Genomic DNA, 18472 nt, shown 5'->3' on the forward strand with positions numbered 1-18472 from the left:
ACATTAACTATGGCAAGCACAGTCTGGAGTATTAAGAAGGGGTTTTTTTTATTTATAACCTATTCAGGCATTACCTGAAACAACATTAAAAAAAATCCAATTGTAAGTACAATTTAAACTGACAGTTTAAAATTGCCTGGTCTTTACACACATGGTATTACAGTCACCAGCCCCATACTCCCCTCTGCCCTCAGGAAAAGAGAGCTTGATTCATCTTTCAGCATCTCAAAAAGATCAACTGATGATTCAGGTCCCAATATAGCAATTATCAGTACAAACAACTTGCAGGTTTATAAAACAGATCCAATCATAGCTGCAGGGCTGGGGAAGAAGAAGGGTTCATAAGCTATTACTCACAAGAGCATTTTGGCAAAAGGCAAACAGGATTCTTATTTTGGCCTTAAAAGACTCATGGGTTATGGATATAAGCCTTAGTCAGAAGAACTGTCTGGGGTTAAATTAGCTCCCCTTATACAGAAAACATGGATAACACCGTTTATTAAGTAGGGGATGTTTTCATCAATGAAAGATATAATTGTTGCCAAATACATTTAAGGGACATTAAATAAGACCCTTTTAAATGTTAAAGAAGCATATTCTGGCCAAAATTAACGCATATTTAAGGTGGACACATGCACAGTACAACACACCAAACCCCAGCATCCTCCCCTGCCCCAACAAGAAACAAGTACAGATGGCTACATTCCAGCTGTACAGACACTTCAGATCAACCTGGGACCATCTATACCAAAAGGCACCTTATCTATGGAAAATAGATTGATTTGAAAGATGGAGAAGTCCATTAGAGGTTTGGGACATTCAGCTGTAGTTCATTAGTCAGTCTGAACACACAAGAGCTCTAATAGCTTGTATCCTGTGCACTAGGGAAATGCAACTAAAGAACAAACTTCCTGAGCAATTAATGGGTAATGATATAATTTGGTTAATTTCATTGGAAAGAAATCTAGAATTGAAAGAGGAAACAGGGTACATATTTCTCTAGAAACAACGAAAACAAACAGCAAAGGGTGCTACAGAGCAGAGTCCTGGCTGGCATTCGTGGGAAGAGATCAGCTCCACCAGAGGAAAAGAAATTGCACTGATTTACATCAGTGTAAGAGGTGGCTCTCTGGCTGCAAAGCCACAACATCAGCATTTCTTAGCAATCTCATCCTCCTGCAGCCCTTTACCAATTTAATATTTCGCTTACTTACAAATGAGGACACAATGAAGTGCATGCGAATGAAATACATGGAAGTCTTGGGGGCAGGCAGGACAAAATCAGTCACACACAGCAGAGATTAGTGTGAGTTATGCAGCTCATTTAACCCTCTGGAAGTTGCATTCCTTTAGATTAATACAGTCAGATAGAACAGAAGGGAAAAAAAAAAAACCTTAAGATTGCTCTCTGACACAGAAAACACTTTGTCCCACTGAACTGTGTAGGTTTTTAGTGAAAAATACAGCACAATTTGTACAGATTTTCCCTGAAGTCAAATATTTTAAAAAATATAATATTTATTTCACTAATCGAGTCTCAGGAAATTCATTATGGTGCAAAGGTAAAGCTTAACATTTTGATGCCAAACCCCTACTCAAAGACTAGTCCTGCCAGCTTTAAAATTAAACCGTGCCACAATCTCAGCAAATGCAAACTTCTGCACCCAATGCAGAACAAAAACCAACACTTGTAGTTTCTATTACTAATTTAATTTTTCTATTACTAATTTAAAGAGTGCCTTGAAAGGAGCAGGCTCTGGAAAGTACTCACCACCTGCCTTGGAACTTCTTCAGAGAAAGTCCACAGGGCTGGATTGCCTGGAGGAGAAGACACAAATGCTTTACATTACAGCTTTTTTGTAAGTGACAACCTTCCCACTTTTTGGCCTCACCTGTAAAAATCAATTTTCCCAACTGAAAAAGAAATCAGAATCAGTCAAAACATGCAAAAAACTTGCTCCAGTTCTCACCCTACACTGAGAAACAACTTTGTTGCCTGCATTTGCATTTTATTATTTCTCCTGAAATAGAAAACAGCTCCCATGTTGAAAAATGCAGATTTCTCTCTAATTCAGACAGCAAATTCTTCTGGCATTTGAAAATCTGCTGAAATTACCCTTCCTACTTAAAATGTTTTTTGTAAAACTCATCTTTCAAAATAAGCAAGTATCAAGTTCAGATCCAGAAGGCTTGCTTGGCTTATACCTCAAAATATTACTATGCCAAGATCTAAAAACAGGAGAAAAAAGTAAAATATGAGAGCCAGTTTCAAGTTTTCTGAAGCCATTAAGCATTGCTCTGAAAGGTTAGAAATCACTTCTCTTTCCACTAAGCATGCATCTCAAGAAATCGGAGTATAATAATTTGCATCCCTTCAGCATCTGCCAGCTGTGAATCCTAAGGGTTCATCAACACTTAAGGAGTCACAGATAAAAGCACCATCAGCAAGCTCACCTGCTCCTGTGATTCCTAATCTCTCAAAATCTGTGGATTAGAAAATCGAAAACACAGGACTTGCTCCGATTCCCACCCTCCCACAGAGCGGACCATGATTTCCCTCACCACCCAGGCCAGGCACAGCTGGGAAGCATTCATCTCCTCCAGCCTCACCACACCAAATTCTTTCCTGCCAGACCCTTGTCTGACCCAGTAACCCCATAACTTCTGCAAACAAAATCCCACTGGGTTTGGGACCCTACTCCCAGGTGCCTCCAGCCCACCCCTAACACACATATTTGGTCTGCCCAACACAAAACCCCAGCCACAGAGATCCCAGACACTACCAAAGCCTCCCAACACTCTCCTTCAACACTTCACCATCCCTACAAGTAGGAGTTTCTTCCTTTTGTGATACCATTCAAACTCATTACCACTTGCCCCAAACCCACAGACATGGGGCAGAGGCTGCACGTTTCTCCCCTCACAGCAGTCTTCCAGATACTGCAAACCCATTGTGCCGATCTTTCACCTTCTCTCCAGACCAAACACCCCACTCCTTCCCATCTCTCCTCTTGGATCCTGTTCTTCAGATTCCCGCTGGCCCCTCTCATTTTCTCCATGTTTTCCCCCAGATGCAGTGGGCTCCAGATGATGCTGGCTCCAGTACTCCAGAGATGCCAAAGCTCCAGGAATGCAACAGATGGCACAACAAGTCCATCTCCCTGTTTATGGAAGACTGTGTCTGCTGCTGTTGGGGCAGGATGATGCTGGCAAAGCGATGTGTGACCCACCACAATTCCAAGATGTTTTCCAGCAGAGCCCCTCCAACCACCCCCAGGTAGTCTGTACAGCCAACTCATTCACCAGAGGTAACTGCAAGCCCACATTAACACTTTGGGGTGTGAATGATCACCCTCCAAGCTAATTTTCTGGCTTTATCCAAAGCTATTTGAAAATCTAATCCCTCCTCCCAAGTGCTTGTAACCTCCCCCAGTTTGGTGTCACCTGTTGAGTCTGAACCAGTACTTTATCAAATGCATCAATTACAATGACCCAAGCGACAGGGTCCACCTCTGGAAATACCCACCCAATACTTCTGAGCTTGACGACATACTGGAGCTAAGACTGGAGCATGGTTAGCACACCTACATTGCACCATCCATAAGGCAAAAGTTTCACCAAAATTCCTTTTCCCTAGCTTCTGAGAACATCAAAACAGTGCCAAAAACCTAACTAGGATTGAAGTACATCATATCATCTATCCTCCTTCTATCCACAAGATGTGTTACCCTGCTGTAGAAGGAAATTAGGATGTCTGACATGATTTGTTCTGGACTAATCCGTGCTGTTACTTATAAGCACCCAGAAGATGCTTAGGTGGGAAATAATTTATTAACTTCCAGGCAAATACTGTAATAAAAGTCAGACTGACTGTACTGCAATTCCATCTCCTCTGTTTCAAAAAATTTAGCTCTATATTTTTTGCTTTTTCATTGTTATGGAAACCTCACAAATTCTCCACAGGTTTTTAGAAATAATCACCCAGAAGAAATTGAAAAGAACCAAAAGTCAAGCAGCCAGCTGAAATCCAGCTCCTTCTACAAATCATGAGAGTGAGACAAGTGTCATGGAGGTAAGGTCAGGGCATCCCACCCCGCCATGGGGTCACCAGCCACCCCCTGCAGGTGCCCCCACCCCTGATCACTGGTGGTGCTGGTTGACCGGCTTTTACCGGACCAACCCTGCCACATGTGTCCTCCCAACATCTGGGGGGTTGTTTTAAACAAATCCTTCCCTAAGGCCCAGAGAACCTAGAAGAAAAACTAAAGAAAAAGAGAAAAACCCTTAAGTGAGCACCCTCTAAGTGGTTCTTTTCTTATTTTATCGTGGTATCTTCCCTTGTCAGTACGGATGTTAACTACATCAGTCTTCTGCTCACAGAAAGGATGATCCAAGACTCCATGAAATTTTTTACTACTCTTGAGATCCCCAGCAGGCACTCACAAATGTTGCAACCTGGCAGCAATACAAGCATTTAAACAAGTCATTTTAGCTTCAACATCTTTTTAGAAAGAAAACCTAGTATCCTCATTTTATACAGGGATGGACGTTATCTCTCCAAGCTGCCAGCCCAATGAAACCAAATGAAAAGGCAAGGTAAGGATTGAACCACGTCAATGGCAAAATAGGAAACAACCCAGAAGCTCTTCCGATTTCTCTTCTGTGTCGCTGGTACAAAATTGTTGTGCCTTCCCCATTCAACAAACCTTACAGAATTGTGCAAGATTATTTGGCCATATTTACATGTTCAAAATAACATAAACTGGCATTTCCCAGTCCTTGGCTAGATTCTGACATCCCAAAAGACTTTCAGGAAAAAAAGAAACGGCTACTTAAATTCTTACAATCATACAAAACCTTTGCTCCAACCTGATGGAGTAGAGGGTAACCAGACAGCACATGTTAATCTCTATGTTAACAGCACACGAAGTATTTAAATCCACTGCCAGTTAAAAGTAAGGTATAATTGAATTAGCAGAAGCAACTTATGGCAGAAATTCAATTACAAAGCAGAATTAAAGGAAGAGATGTCAGTAACTTTTGGAGGCAGGGCAGGAAGAGGTGAGTGCATCAATCTACTATTTTCAGAGCTGCTAGCAAAAAGCTTAAGGAGGAGTCTGCTCCAAAGAATCATTTGTAAAGATCCTCCTGAGAAAAAGAGCTTCATTGACGGACTGGAGAAACCAAGGTGACAAATGTTTTTTTTCACACCACACTTTGACCCATCTAGCAGGGGTAAAACTCCCTCCTGACAGTCATGCATGACCCACCCCTGCCTCCCCCGCAGGCACTGCAGCTCTACTACATCCTGCAGCATCCTCGGACCTGCCTTAGCTTGCACCAAAACTACTGCAGACACCTTTATTTTTCTTTTGTCTTGTTTTCCAAAGAGATTTTAACCCCATTCCTTTGCTTCAAGTCATAGACGACATATATTAAGTAGATTTCTTTCTACACGATAGAGAAGCCTCAAGCATTGTGGGCACTTTTCTTTAATGGCCGCTGTTTTACCCTACCCTGTTCTAGCCTCCATTTGTTCCTCTTTGGCTGATACTATCCTTGATCAATCTCAATGCTGATTACCAGTAAGACCCTCCCACACCTCCAAGGTTCAGCTTTCATAACTGCATTAAGACAAATCAATACTGTTATTAATGCTGCTATGTTTGTGGATAGTGTGACCTGCCTGCAAACACCTCAGGCAGCAGTGGAGATAACTCCCAGCACTACATGAAGTCTCTGCTCTCCCTTATTTGCAATTTGTTTTTCAACTAGACTGCTATTTTATAAAAATGTATTGGTTTTTTCTTTTTTTTTTCTTGCAAATGCAAGCTGGTGAGGGCTTGTAGGACATACAATTTTGCAGTCCCCTTTACATGTGGGTAGCAATAGTCCACGGACAGCCAAGAAACTAATTGTCCTGTCACTTGCAATGCAGTTGTGCTAGATGATCATTGTAGGTCCCTTCCAACTGAACTATTCTATTCAAATTTCTCTCCAGTCCCCCCCAGCCAGCCAGCTCATCACCCGCCACTGCACCCCCCCTTTGGCTGTTGCACTTCTACACATGCTTGGGGATGCACCCAGACTACCTGTGTAGCCATGCCAGCACTCATACTGGCTGACAAACTGCTCTGGAGCGTGCCCGTCCACCCCTTCCTCCACAGCACCGTCTCTTCCCACTCACCTCTTGCCCCCTTTCTCCTCCTCACCTTTCACACCAGGCCCATAAGCCACCACGCTCGGAGCCCACCCAGCAGCTCTGAGAGGTCCCACCTCGACATATAATTCAACCCACAGTGCAAGGAAACTCCCAGAGGACTCTATCCTCCAGGTTTGTTTTCTTTAAGGCCCCTACATCCCAGAAGAGGCGTTGGTCAGTTTGCCCTGTCCGTCACAGGACTGTCACTACCCAAGCTCATTGCCAACCTGCCTAAGTCCCAGGGACCATTTACACTGCTCAGCACAGCTCAGCGAGCCCAGAGGCCACTGCAGCCCGGCACAGGCTCACTTCCCTTGGTTCCCAGGCAGGTTTTCCAGCCCATATTGAGCTCCAGGGTGCTACAAGGGTCGAGATTTAGACCCTGGCTAATGTAAAAGATAATTCAAGTGCTCTCCTCAATACCCTGCTATGGCTGTGGTGCAGATACACGTCAGGCTGCGCATGCCCTGAGGGGCTGTACTGCTGAGAGAGACTTCTGTTGTGTCAACAGAATAAACTGCTGCCCCTCCTTTCTCTGCCTTGGATACTCCTAGTGGCACCTCTCCAGTTACCATTCCACGCAAGAAACATGCTTACAACACCCCCAGAAATGTATTACAATCCAACCATTGCAATGGGAAGCTGATGTACCGAGACCCTGCAGCCTCCCCAGGAACAAGTCAGAGATTGAATGTTGCTCCCTCGAGCCCCAGGCCCTCAGCCAAGCCACAAGTGCATCAGCTCTGGCAAGACAGGAGATACCCGCTTCCAGCTATCACCACAACAAGAGTGAATCCCGACTTGGACGCATCAAACTGGACGTATGCAGTGAGACGGTCACACAGCCCCAAACCTCTCAATGACAGTTCCCGGCAGTCACCATAGCGAAGCACCACTTCTCACAGGGATGACTGTAACCAGGGGGCTGCCAGAGCATAAAGGGAACACCAAGCACTGACGGGATCAGGAAATGGCAACAGGGAGGAGTTCAAAACATTCCTTGGAGGCCGTGTTTGCTTATTTGGAGCACCTTCTGCACCTACTGACTGAACAGACTGAACAGGCTCCCAGGCTACTTTGATTTCCCATGCTGTAAACCAGCCTGCATTTTCAGAAGGTGTCCAACTCCTGCCAGCTCTCTGCCTCCAGGCTCTCTCCCTCTGCAGTTTATTTGGACAACTTTCCAACACAAATTTTTGCAACCTGCAGCTTGTTGCAGCACCACTAGTACCTACACCTGCTACAAAGCCACCCTGACACTGCTTGGTGAATTTAAGCTGTAACACTGAGGTGAAATGCAAAGCCAGGTCCACCTCTCAGCAGAGAAGACAGAACAAAGAATGGTGGATATTGCAGCATTAAAAAAAACAACAACAAAAACAAACAAAGCATGGAGAGTGGGGCTGCTGGGTGTTGTGGGGGTGGAGGTGTAGTATCTGCCCTGGCAGAAGGTTGTTTTCCTTCCGTTCCCCTTGGCACTCAGGTCTATCAGATAAGTCAACAAGCCCTGAGAGCAGGACAAGATGTTTACCTGGGTGCTTAAATGTAAACTCTCCAAGTGAGTAAGAGACCTACGCCTCAGCCTAGAAAAGTGTTTGTGACTTGTGCTCCTACCCAAGCAGGAATGTCATGCCTTAGCCGGGAGATGTCAGAGTTGGGTTCATAGGAGTCACAGAAATCCAATCAAATTAACACATCTGTCTCCTCGGTTTTTACTGTGGGATTTTAGGAAACACTTTATGCTGCCCTGCATATCTCCATTGCTCTCTTTCCAGCACAGAAACACTTGGAGTACAATCTGAAAAGCTTGGACCTAAATTAGTAGAAGATTAGGTCCACAGTAAGTAACTGTTGTTCCACATCTCCAAAAACCCCACTCTGAGCATCCTTTAAGGCTTATTTATTGAACACAGCTGCAATGTAGTGGTTAAACCATTGACTGAAGAACAACCTGAAGTGTGCAGTACAAGAATCTTATCTCTGGCTGATGCTATCATAACACAAACAGTTATCCCTGCCAGACTCAGGGGAGCAACAGGGAAACCAATGGAAAACAAAAGAAGCCAGTGCAAAGGAGAAACCCGCATGCCAACAAAGCTTATCATGAAATACATCATGCGCTACACCACCACAGATGCATCTCGGTGGAAGCAGATGCGATTCCCCTGGCTTTGGAGGAGTTTTGCTTACTTCAAGCCAAAGCTGCAGACTGCATTTCTGCATTACATGTTGGTTTTGGCCCCAATCCCTCCTGCTAACAGAACCTCTCAAAAGCTGGACGATAACTTTTGGCGACTGAGGATGACCATGCCGTGATGCCCTGCTTCAGAGGGGTGAGGAAGCTGTACAGACATCTCCTCTGCCCAATTCAATGAGTAATTAGTGTCTGCACTCCTTAGCACAGTTTTAGACAAGCAAAGCTATTTGGCTTATTAAACACACCCCAAACTTGGGTTCCACAAAAGCAACTAAAAGGAAACCACAACAGGCTAAGGAAGTTTTACAAATTCAAGGGTAAGCAGAGGCTGATTTTTCAGGACAGCACTAGGGCTAAGACTAGAAGCCATGCTGGGTAAGTTGGTGTTATCACAGAACTGATTGCCAAAGTAAGCTGTATAAGCTCACACACTGCACTAAACTCCCCTAGAAGCTGTGTGCACATGAAAGAAGGAAAGGAAGGTATGGAAATTCAAAGTCTCTGCCGACTAAATGCATTACATTTTATTTGATCTAATTTAAATTGTCAGAACAAGCTGAATTATTTTCACTTAAATATTTTTCCCTTACTGAATTGCAGAGTTGTTTTGATGCTCGTTTTTTTCCCCCAAAAGACTAATGACAAATGCCACATACTGCCTGGTCTGACTTGCACACAAGCGATCAGCCTACAGTTAAAAAGTCTACAGGCAGTTGGGGACAGAACGGTGCCAGTTATTTACTCTATTTCCTCTTTTAATTTTTTTTCCAATACAATTAACTAAATTATGTCATTACACATTTATTGTCCAGGAAGTTTCTTTCTTCCCCTTTTTAGCCTCCTTTTCAGTTGCATTTCCCTGCTTCACAGGATGCTCTAAACTAAACATTAGATTCAAGTTACACAATAAAGATTTGGGAGGGATGGAATGAATAAGGAAGGTCATGGGAAGGGAGGTATCTGCTAAAATAAGATTTGCTAAGCAGCTAGGCAGGACATAGTGTCAACTGCCTTTTATTAAAGCAGACTGCAAATTTGTAGCAGCTAAGATACCAGGTGGAGGGACACAACAGAGCAGCAGTTGAAAGAGTTCAAAAACTTTCCAGGGACTGAATGAAGCCTGAATTTATTCAAAAACCAAATTACAGTGATAAATGCTGTTATGGCACAACCAAGGTGCCTCATATAACCTTAACCCTCTCTTGCATATTGAGGCTCTTTTACGCTACATAAAACCACTCCAGCTACGGAATATGCAGCTGCATTTAAATTGAATTTATCGCAAACTAGTGCTCCTGGGCAGATCATTTATTCATTTAAAAAAATTTACACATTCTCATCTTTATAATTACAAGGGGAAAACTACCTTGAAAGCAAAGCAAAAACCAGATGCACCAGTGTCTTGTTAACCTCCAGAGAGCTGGAAAAGCAACGTTAAGAGCAAAATTTCCTGCACACATCAATCACAGCTTTAGAGGCTGTAAAATATCAACCTCAGGTGACAAAGATTTTTCCAGGCTGATGGGTCTTCCCTGCTCTGCCAGGACAGGCTGTCGCTTCCCCACAGGCAGCCCTGCCGCAGCCTGCGGCTTTCCTTGGCATGGGCTGTCCCGGCACAACCGGGAGACGTGGAGATGGGGTTCAGCCAGCAGCAGGGCTGTCTGAAACACCGCCGGGTGAACCCCTCCTCTGGAGCCACAGGGACACTCGGGTGACAGTGCGGGAAGTCCCTTCCTCTTTGTACGCAGTGGGAGCCACGACCCGCGTGAAACCAGGCTCCTGGAGAAGACTGGCAGGTGACTGCCTTGAAGTCTACGCTTTGGGATCTGCCACTGTTGTTGCTGCTCCAGTTAGGGATTTTACCCTCACCTTCCACTCTGACTGACATTAAGAAATGGGTTTAAACAGAGGCCAATAACAGGAAGCAGGAGCCTGGCATCTCCACAGCTCGACGGGGACAGCAGGGTGAGCTGGTGGAGGAGAGGAAACAAGCGGCAGCAAACGGGCACCCCGCAAATCTTGTGTCATGCCAGCTGCCGGCTCTGGCCAGAGCCGCAGAACCTGGCACAGTTATGTCTAAAACGCTGTCACAGATGGAGGTGGCAGCTGTGCCCGGGCCCGAAGAGTTCAGCCTGCGGCACCGCTCTGCCCCAGCACCCGCACGTCTTCTGCTGGTCAGAGCTCACCCAAACGCTGGGCACGGGACAGCGAGCGTGTTCACATGGAAAGCAGAAGGCACAACACTGTACACCTTGTGATATTTAAAAGCTACCAACAGTTCATCTTTCTGTCTAATGACTGTTACACCAGGAGGCACACTCATTGCAAGCCCCTGCACAGGCATTAATCTTCAATAGTCAGCCCAGTCTTTTGCATGCGTACAGCTCAAGAATATTAAAAACTTCCCCCAAAATATTTTTGCAATACTTTCATGAAACCAAGCAAGCAACACAGAGCATTTTTGCTAGAAACATGCCTCCCCACCAAGCCTAAAAAGCCACTAAGCCCATTAACGAGGCATACAAGACCCCAGCACCAGCCACGGGCACCAAGCATCTGAAAGCAAAGCTTGGCAACAAGATGCAGCTAACTCAAAATGTCCCACCACCAATGGGACTAGCCAATGCCTGGCTGTGAAGCTCCCAGTCCCCAGAAGATGATGGCTAAGCCAACTGCTGAGGAAGAAGATCCTTGAACATGTCCTGCAACAAGCCAGAGGTCTGGAAACAGCTAGCAAGGGCACCTTCACTTCCAAAGCATGCCTTATGAACTCAACCCATAAAAACGAGTGCTCGGTAAATTCACTTGTTTCTGGTGCTATCAGCTCGTAACAGCTTGCCTCACTTAAGGGACAGGACTTCTGGAAAGCTGCAGCACACACCTTGCAAACAGCCTGCCAACAGTCCCCATCGGGGGTGATGAAAGACATGGGCAAACACCAGGAGATCTGAGACAGGAGAAATCACAGTTGGTGCAGCTGAGAAGCTCAGATCACATGCAGTAAGCCATTTTGTCAGAAGAGAGACCCCCTCCTGTGACAGGCACAGCAATCGCTTCGGTTCTCTGCACTGGAGGATCCAGCAGTACCTCGGCAGGCGTTGGCAATGGGATTTTCTCCTGTAAAGACTCCTCTTCTCCTCCTGGCTGGCAGGGAGATGTTACTGGAGTCACAGATCCCTCCTCCTGCAACCACAAGCTGCTTTGGAGGGCTGTTCGTGATCCGAACAGGGCAAGACAGACTCTTTGCTCCTTTGCAAAGTGCCACCAGGGTCAGGATGTTTCCCACGGGGACAAGCCTGCCCAGGCAAGTCAGCCTGCAGGTTCAGGGCATACTTAAGGAGATGCGAGAGGAGGGCTAGAGGATGAATTAAAAATGAAGGGTGGTCTTCCCTCACTTTGCCTATCTCCTGAGAAAAACAGAGCTCTTAGTAGCTTTAAGGCCAGATTTAGGAATGAATGACATTTTAAGAAGCATGACACCAGCAGAATAGAAAGTTGTGGCTGCAGCCTACAGAGCTCATTCTCATCTGCTTTCAGACCATTACCACAGCTCAAATTAGCCTCAGCTGGAATTAAATCCAATTTCCATTTAAAAAAAAAAAAAAAAAAATCTTCTGATACATCTTCTGACAACCCTAGAAGAGCCCGTGACTGGCCCAGGCAAAGCCGCTGCTCCTGGGACGAGCCTGGTGCAGAGGAACACAGCATCCCCAGGCTCACACTGTGCTCCCTGCAGGGACAGGCACATGTGCAGTGACCAAACTCCTGTCCCAACAACCTGAGAAGGGGCCACAGTCATCACTGAGGGTACAGCACCCAGCAACCCCTCCCACAGCCGATGAGCTACCAACAAGGGAGCCAACTGAAATGGTCTCCCACAACTGGTTTCAGTGGGCTTGCTCCATGTCAAACCTAAGCCACGTGGAATCATTTGCCATGAGATTTGGGGGAATCAGGCTCCTTACACCAGGGACAGGCTTGGCCTGCCACCCTCCGCTGGATGTAACCATCTGGGCTTTATTGCACAAAGCCAGAAGAGAGGCTGGACACAGGCATGTGCTCGTTCCCATTTAAATGGTTCTGGCTTACAGAGACTGGTCACAAAAAGGTGACTGTCAAATACCTGCATTTCCAACCCCTATTTTATTTTGCATAAGTTCCTCCTTTAATAAATTCCTACACACAGGAGCACCCATTGTCTGGAAAGCCCCCCAGAATTCCTCTGAAGCAAAGCTGACATACACGAGCTCAAGAGCAATAAAACGCAGCCCAGCAAAAATCAAAGTAGTGTCTCATCACAGAGGGCCTTTTATGCTGAGCCTGCTTTCTTCTCCCCTCTCCTCCATGCAGCAATTCCAGCTCTCTCAGTACAAAAGCTTTAGGAGGACAGACACCAGGGAGAAGAGACTGGGAGGGGTGACACAAGACACACAGGTATTGACCATTGAAGAAGAAACTCGAATTGGAAACTGGAAGGAACAGCAGAAGTCCTGGCTTGTTCCAGAACAATGCTTTGACCACTCTGCAGAGGACTATGAAAGGCAGCTGCCTGCGATACCCACCAGCCGGGTAGCTCCTGCCAGGCCTGTGCTCCCTAACCTAAATTTCAAGCTGCTGCCTTCCCTTCAGCAATAGTGAAGGGGATACAGGATTTTCAAACATCTTCTAACATATGTAACAGGTGTTGCTTCTAGGACCTTTCCTAAACACGGCAAAGTACGCTCGCTTTCTTTTGAACACACATTTCATAATTAAAGTTGGTGCTAATGGTTATGCATTCACAACATCGTCCCTTGTAATTCCCACTCCTCTCTCACAGCAAGCAGCTCTCATCAACCAGCCCCAACTCATCCTCCAAAGGAAAGTCTGCTTCTCCCCAGATAAGTTTTAAGAAAGACAAAGCCATGTCTTTGGAGAAACACCATTTACCTTCTAAAAAAAAAAAAAGCTTCACTAAAGAGGAGAAGGAAAGGATGCCTTGCAAATGCTAACTGGCTTTGACGGCGGCTATCTGCAGCACAACCAAAAGCAGCGAGCTTTCTCCCTTCACACCACTGGCGAGCTGCCAAGAACAGAGCATCCTGCACACAATGCCCTTTAGAAAGAAAAAAACAAACCTGAAAAAAAATCCTGCTACCTCCAAGCAAGGGAAACCATCCCTTCTGCACAGACACGCTAGTCTGTGCGGAGCAGAGGTGAATGAGAAGCACACCCACACGCTAGCTCCCGGCCCCCCGAAGGCATTTCTTTTCCTCCCTCCTCCCACCACTGTCGCCACCCCCGTCTATTTTAAAATGACTTTGCATGAGCCACGTGCCAACTTTGAAGCATCAGCAAGATGTATCTCCTTATCCCATGCCCAAGCCATACCATCCATCACATGCTTGTATTTTTAAGAAATTACAAGAATTTGGGGGCTGCGCACCAGAAGACACTCGTGCGTGCTCCCTCTCCCCAGGGCACTCGGTATGAAATGCTTCTTGCACTTCCACTGGTGGGAAGTACGTTCCCGATGCTGGCCTGCTGCATGGTTGGGCAATCAAAAACAAACCCCTCTGCCACTCTGACTAGTCCAACGGTTAATTCATTACGATAAACCCATTGTCCAAAACAAAAACATAATTTAATTGCTAAACCAGCTGCCCAAGTTTAGTCGTTGCTCTTGGCAAGCATGTCAGGATCTCAGTACGCCTCATTTTCCACAAGCATCTCTGTAGGTACATGCCATGCCTTCCACCCTTGGAACTCTCCAGGTGTCCCTGCACCCAAATCCAGTGTTTTCCAACCCAAGTGGATATTTAAAGGGATATCATCGGCTCAGAACGCCTCTCTGAAAACATTAAGATTGCAGCAACTGAAATAATAGCAAGCAAACCTTTTTTTCCCCAGTTGTTAAGCATGCATTTATTCAGCTGCACCCTTTCCCATTTAGGCAGCCTGATCTTCCTTGAAAAAGAGGGCAGAAAAAGAAAACAAGGCTAAAACATATTTGTAGAAGTCACCAAAAAGAACTGGCAGGTCTCAAAGACTGATGCATGAACTGTATGTAACTATAGCTATGTCTAAGTTTTGTTGCTGGTTTTTTTTCCCCAGCCAGCTGCCGGCATGGGTTTCCACGGTATCTCAGCTAACACAGATCACCAGTGAGAATTCCTTAAAGTACCTGCTGCTTTCTTTGACTTTAAAAAGATACACAACTACAAGACAAGAGACACTGAAATAGAGTACCATTGCCATCTCTTCCACCCTGGTTATTCACAGCTATCTACAAACCTACTGTGTGAATTATAAGCAGCATTTCTTAAAAATAATACAGGTGTATTTCATGCAATGCAATCCAGAAGAGCTGCAATATTTCTTAGATTACAAGATGCATCCGGCCCTCCCAGCTCCTGCCTTCTAATTCCAGTACAATCAGTGCCAGGAGAATGCATAATTCATCCCGCAGTCAATCCTATGGGTCTCCTAGTCATTAAGCAACAGAACCCTGAACTTCTAGAAAGGTCACATTTCCAGGAGGTTCAGCTGAAGAATGTTCTCTCCTATCCACTGAAAGCTTCAGGGAGGTAAGGTAAGATAAGGTAAGGAGCTCCTTCATGGAGCATTTGCCCCCATTGTTTAAGGATTCACAATTACTTTGCTATCGTAGTGTGACAATAGGAAGAAGATATTTATCTGAGGAAGTCAAGAAATGCAGAAATCAATAGGTTAATTAGCAGATTAGCAAAACACAACCGACCCATGAAAGCTTTTATATAGCAAAAGGCTGATGAAGATAAGCATTTGCATTTGTTATACTCTCAGGATGGTAGAGGATTATTGGAACAACGGAGATTTCAGGCATTGATTTAAAACATTTTCTGCTCATTAAAGCTAAAACCCAACAATTTTGCAAGAGCAAATCCTTCCACAATCCATGGGCAGGATCCCACACAATACAGTAATACAGTCAATACGAACTCAGATAAATCACCTCTTGCCAAAAGAAATTTAACTTCAGTCCAAGTTAAGCTCCATGAAGATGCAGAAGTTGGACACAGACTATTTTCTAACACAGACAACAAACAAACTGATCCCACATACAGACATTACGGGAAGCATCCTAGGTACATGAGGAAAAACACATTTAAAAAAAAAAAAAAGCCTGTTTTTCTTCCATTCACTGGAAAACATATTGCATTTGTTATTGAATCTAACCTAACAGTCATGCTTGAAGGAAAGACCAGCAGTTCTTTGGAAAAGTGGGAGATCCTCTTCCCACGAGTATCAGTGCATCTTGCATACACTGACAGCGCAACCTCATTCCTTACAGTCTCACATCACTAAAAGCAAGAAAAAAAAAAAACAAAAAACAACAATATAGAATTTTAATTCAGATCTCCCCCTTGGTCTACCAGCATTCTTGCCTCACTCACGTCAAAGTAATCAATACTCAAAAGAATATTGTCTTGCTTGGGGAAAAAAAAAAAATCATGTTGCATGAGTATTTTTAATTGCAACCATTTCTAATCACAGATCACATGCTTTCTTTTTTTTTTGCCCTTTTTTTTTTTTCCAGAGTCATAATCCAAGTTTAATGTTGCTTAGGCTACAAAGAAATCTCTATCATCAGCTCCCAACAACTGGCCCATGTTATTGCCATGCCCATGAGCTCGGCTGGCAGAACGAGGTACCACGGTGCCAGCTGCGACACATAGCGAAGAAAGCATCGCCTGCACCTACACAGCGACAGCCTCATCTGAGAACTCAAAAGGTTTGCCTACATTTACACAAGGTCCTGCCGGTGCAAGCAACCAGCTGCAAGAGCAAACGCCACCCCTGCAGCTGGCAGAACTCCTCTCACCGTTGCAAGTCCCTGAATGGACTAAGCTATGCCAACAAAAAGCACTTTTTTTGCCAGCATAGCTGACTCCTCAGCAGAGCTGCTGCCAGCGTTGCGACAGCCACTCTATAGCAGCATGTGGTTTTTTTCCCCTCCCAGTTTCCTACACTTCCATCTCTACACAGGGAGACCCTAAGTTTAAGGCAAGAAACAAAGAAAAGCAGAAAACAGGTATCAGGAAGAGGCAATGCTTGCCTTGCTGGCTGCCCAGCATCTCCCCCTCACTAACCTAAGGGAAGATGTGGAGAGCTTATCTGCCTTTTTCCCTGAGCCTCACCACGCTAGATGAAATCAAACATACATGGCTGTAAGATCCTTTCGCCTGAATCAAAGGGCTCCCGATCCAAGCACCTGAGAAGAGTTGAGGCACCAGCAGCAAGATGGATATACGGTTCCAGAGCAGGTAGGGCCCCACACGTGCTCCTTGCCGGTTCTGCTCCCCGGCTGCCGCGGGAAGCACCCCATGATGGTGGTGGGACCCCACTTAGGACAGCGTTATCACACCAGTGGGCTGCTGAAATAGCCCCCTGATCTTTGCTCGAGTTTCACCTCAGGCAAGAAGAGCTTTTGAATGCGAAACCACAACAAATGGTTCCTATTGGGAAAACTGCAGAATATTTTGGGGAGGGAGTAACTGATTCCTCCTTTCTTCCCCCCCCAGAAAAAATCTGATCTCCCCACCAGATTTTCACTTGTGAATGGGATTACAGGCTAACGCTCAGTTCCAGTGCTTGCCTGTAAGTATTCCTGTGAAAAAACTCAGGATTCTGTCCTAAAGGCACAAATTACCCAGCTGCAAGCAGGAGACGCAGACCTCTAGAACACCCAGCTGTTTTTCTCAGCGAACCTTTCATTCCAGATGATGCACTACGCGACCTTTTCCCGAACCGAGCAGAAACTTATTTGCATGGGAACTTACTTGTAAACACACTTGCCCTGTTTTATTCCCTCTTTCTCGCGGTTCTCGATACTCTGGCAGCTATTGCGCTCCGGCAGGTCCCCGCCGGCAGCCCGATGCAAACCACGGCTGGCAGACGCCTTCGCTGCCACGACCTCCCGGGAGTAGGGTGTCCCCCCTCGGCCCGGGTTCAGGGGACCGGGGGGACCTCGGCCGCAGCCATCTGGCCTCCAGCGCGGCCCGCAGACATCTCCCGGGGGAGGAGACGGCCAAAAAAGCCTACTCACCAGAGGCAAAGGCCAGCCTTTTTTAGTGGCCGTTTGGGAAAGTGGCAAATAGGAGGTCCGGATCTGGAGGAGTTGACTCAAAGCGTCCTGCAACATTCACGCGGCGGGAACTTCGCCGGGTAAACCATTAACCACCCGAAAGCTGAGCTGCGTAACTCCCTCCATCATCAGGCGAGATTCGCACACACCCCACAAACACACGCGCGCTGCGTGTGTGCGCACACACGCGTACACACACGTACGGGTATACAGACACAAGCACGGACAAACACACACGAATACGTACATACACATTTTTCCGCAGGGCAGGGGAACACGCCGGCGCTGCCCACGCTCCGGGCGAGGCGGGCGCTGCCACCGCAGCCCCACCGCGGCGGGGCCGGGGCCGGGACCGGGGGGGATCGGCTCCGCATCCCCCGACGGCCAAGGGGGCGTCCGCTCCGCTCCGCGGCGTGGGGGGTGTGTGTGTGTGTGTGTGTGTGTGTGTAAAAGATGCGCGGAGCGCCCTGCGCCCGCAATCCAGCCGGGATGTTTCCAACCCTCGCTCCCTGAAAATACACACAGTCCCCCCTCCAAAAGCCGGAAAGCCCCCCCCCCCATCTCCCCCCTTCTACAGTCCCCGCGGCAGGAGAGGGCAGCGCGGCTGTCCCGCAGCCCCGCCGAAGTTTCCGCGGGCGGCAGCGGGGGCAGCCCCAGCCCCTTACCCGGCTGGCGGAGCGGGGTCCCGCGGCGGCCCTGGAAGCGGCGGCAGCGGCTGCCCGTCTAGGGGGGGAGGGGGTTGCCGGGGGGGGGGGGGAGCCGGCAGCGGCGGCTTCCTGGGAGCTACAACTCCGCGGCGGCGCCCGGGCGAGCCGCGCGCCTGCGGAGCGGCGGCGAGCGGGGAGGAAAAGAGGAAATGAGCGGGAGGCGCATTGGAGGGAGGGGGAGGAAGGAGCCGTCGCCGAGGGACCGGGGAGAGCGAGGGACGGAGCTCAACTTCCCCGGCGGGGCGGCGGGCGCGCCGGGG

At 46.9% G+C, this 18472-nt stretch overlaps 1 protein-coding gene across 5 annotated transcripts in view; it reads right to left on the reverse strand.

Annotated features, from left to right (window-relative positions):
* Nucleotides 1-18452, reverse strand: part of HPCAL1 (hippocalcin like 1) — a 68199-nt gene extending 49747 nt beyond the window's left edge. For 2 of the 5 annotated variants that reach the window (XM_075049147.1, XM_075049143.1), the window contains exons 1-2: nt 18171-18452; nt 1772-1818 (exon numbers count right to left, since the gene is read on the reverse strand). The gene's annotated coding sequence lies outside the window, so the exon portion shown is untranslated. Of the gene's footprint in view, nt 1-1771; nt 1819-17752; nt 17975-18170 lie in introns of those variants that run through there. The other 3 variants (XM_075049144.1, XM_075049146.1, XM_075049148.1) reach the window with 3 other exon arrangements.
* Between the last annotated feature and the right edge of the window lie 20 nt (nt 18453-18472).

This window comes from Buteo buteo, chromosome 17 (assembly GCF_964188355.1).
Source record: "Buteo buteo chromosome 17, bButBut1.hap1.1, whole genome shotgun sequence".
In the NCBI taxonomy this organism is placed as follows: Eukaryota; Metazoa; Chordata; class Aves; order Accipitriformes; family Accipitridae; genus Buteo; species Buteo buteo.